At 40.3% G+C, this 2,743-nt stretch overlaps 1 pseudogene; it reads right to left on the bottom strand.

Moving 5' to 3' along the window:
- Positions 1 to 2,289: 2,289 nt before the first annotated feature.
- LOC103082452 (DNA-directed RNA polymerase III subunit RPC4 pseudogene) overlaps positions 2,290 to 2,743 on the bottom strand; it is a 1,868-nt pseudogene continuing 1,414 nt past the window's right edge.

The following is a 2,743-nucleotide window of genomic DNA, read 5'->3' as shown; positions in this document are numbered from 1 at the left end:
CTTTCATAAACTTGTGCTAGTAAAGTGCTGAGGCCATATTTTCTCTGCAATCTTTCATCATATATTTTGAAAACCAGACCAAATCATTTTTTAGAGACCAATACACGCCTGCCAAATGAGATGTGTCATGATGGTGGCATGGACAAACTTCTCTGAGAGTTCAGAGGAGTGGGGCATAACTTGGGTCAGGGGTGTGCAAGGGAGGTGTGGAAAAAGAACAATTTAGATGAGTCTTGAATAAAATTATGGTGGTGCTGCTCATTTAGAGCATAGTGAGGTGAATAATAAGTTACAGCATCAGAAAATTTTATATTATTTTGGTCCCCATGACCTGAGGAATCTCTGATAGAGTGCTATGATTCATTAAATGCACAATAAATATTTTCTGATTATATGAATCTACTAGTACAGTTTGATTTAGTTCTCTTTTGATGGAGTAGAAGTTGTAATTGTTCCATAGGGAACAAAGGCTCAGATAAGATTACTACTACTGAGTGATGGGAATGAAGATAAGAAAAAGTCATCTTTTAAAACAAAAGATTGTAAAAATCAGTATATAGTGAATGGGATATACTATCCACAGAAATGCTTCTCCTTCAGGAATGATCTGTAATAAATAGTTAACTTTAGTCAGCATTTGCTATTTGTTAGATATTGTGCCAAGCTTTTCACATGCATTTTCCCATTAATGTTCATAACAGACTTATATGGTACTACCAGACACACTAATTTACAAGTGAAGGAAAGCAGGTGTAGTGAGGCACAGACACACAAACTTGATCTATGTCAGAAATGCATTCAACCTTCACTTTTAATCTCAGGAATAATACACTTTGAAGAAGATACTGCCTGGAATATGACAAAGCAATCAACATCAAAAACTTTATTATTTTCATTTTGTTCCTGCTCACCTGAAAAGCATCAGAAGCCTGTATTGAGCAGAGAAAAAAATGGAGATTTTCAAGCAAAGTTCCAGCGAGCATTTATCAAAGCCAGTGGAGAAGGGGAGCTTTGTTCTACAACCTGCCCTAGTTTTGTCAATGAGAATATCCCTATTTTATGCAGGAGCATAAGATAATCTATGTTAATCTATGAAATACATAGATTAACAAAAAATCATTAGAAATATCCTATTTCTTTTGTTTATATTTTATTACCAATAAACACTCTGCTTGATGGGTTGGTCACCTTTGTGACTTATTTTTAAATTCTACTCATAAACACTGTCAATTATATTATCAAGACATATGTTAAATTTTGATTTTGATGGTAAGCACAGTCATACTTCTAATTGCATATTTTTTTTGGCATCCAAAATATAGTTGTTTGAGACCTTGGTTATTTGGGCTGCAAACTACATGCCTAGACAGTACTACAAAGACACAGTTTTTAAATTTTTGGTACTTTTTGACTACTTTTGACCAAAAACACACCATTTCTTAAATTTCTTTTAACTCCTTGAGATATGAAATATTTCAAATATATAGCAATTATGTATCCCAGCAATGAATTCCCAAAAGTCATTCCTACTGCTCAGTATGTTGATTTTAAGTAAACTACAATAGAAGAAAATTTCTATGAATATTTTTAAGTGTTAACTACAAATATCACAACACCTTTTTTTTGTTTTGTTTTTTCGGGAAACTAATCTAACATTAATTGAGTGGCAACTTTGTATGTCTGGCCTTGTGCAAGGATTTTTCATTGACAATATTCCATTTCATCGTCACACCAACCCTGGAAGGTAGGTATCACCCTCATTTTTGTCAGAAGAGGAATATGAGGCTCAGAAAGGTTAGGTAGTTTGTCCAGTCACACAGTTGGTAAGAGACAGAGCTGTGACTGAGTCTCAGATTCAAGTCCCTGCTCTCTCTCGGGCGCCGCCTCTAGGGAGGAAGGAGGGAGCAAAAGCAGCAGCAGCCATCCTTCCATTTTCTTCCCTGAGAACCAAGACGTTACCAAGAGACGGAGCCTATCCTTTCCCACAGACCGTCCCCTCTCCACCTGGGGAGGATGCAGTCAGCTGAAGAGCCGAAACATAACTATAAAATAAGTAGCAGGGACAAGACTCCCAGCAGCAAGCGGTTTCGGTGCTGTGGGAAGATCTTCGCGCCGTTCACAGCTGCTGTGGGAGGGAGCCACGTGGGCCCTGTGGGCAAAACGGGGACAGTGGCTGGAGTGGGTGGGCTAAACAGGCCCATTTTGGGTCGAACAGATTTTAGATCACAACGTCTGGAGCAGGCAGCAACCGCTGTTAGCATGGCCACCACCATCCTCCGTCTGCTTATTTTACCGGTGTTTGTGATCCAACACGGATTCAGAATTGGGAGGGCATACAAATTTATGCTTTACATGTCCCAGGACTGTCGTCTCATCCATCCTACTGTCTCCAAGGCCTACAGTCAGGACAGCAGCAAAGAGCAGGCAGTCCCCATCGTCACGTCCAGAGTCACCTTGCCCAGGAGGCGCTACACCTTCTCCGACTTGCAGATGAGCAGCTTGCCAACCTGACCCTCGGTCAGGGTACAAGCATTCTCTACCAGCCTGGCTTCCCGGTCTTTCTCCTGCTTTATAACCACCATCTGTCCGTCCTTGCTCTGCACGGCTGATTTGGTAGGCTTGACGTCCGGAGTAGGCGGCTGGCCAGGGAGCCAGTCTTTTTTTTTTTTTTTTCGGTACGCGGGCCTCTATGTATTTTTTTTTTTTTTTTGGGTTGGGTGGGGTTTTTTTTTTTTTTGAGGGG

The sequence above is a fragment of the Lipotes vexillifer genome, unplaced genomic scaffold, assembly GCF_000442215.2.
Source record: "Lipotes vexillifer unplaced genomic scaffold, Lipotes_vexillifer_v1.1 scaffold396, whole genome shotgun sequence".
Classification (NCBI taxonomy): domain Eukaryota; kingdom Metazoa; phylum Chordata; class Mammalia; order Artiodactyla; family Lipotidae; genus Lipotes; species Lipotes vexillifer.
The sequence above is the reverse complement of the archived record's forward strand: the minus strand, read 5'-3'. Positions and strand labels throughout refer to the sequence as shown.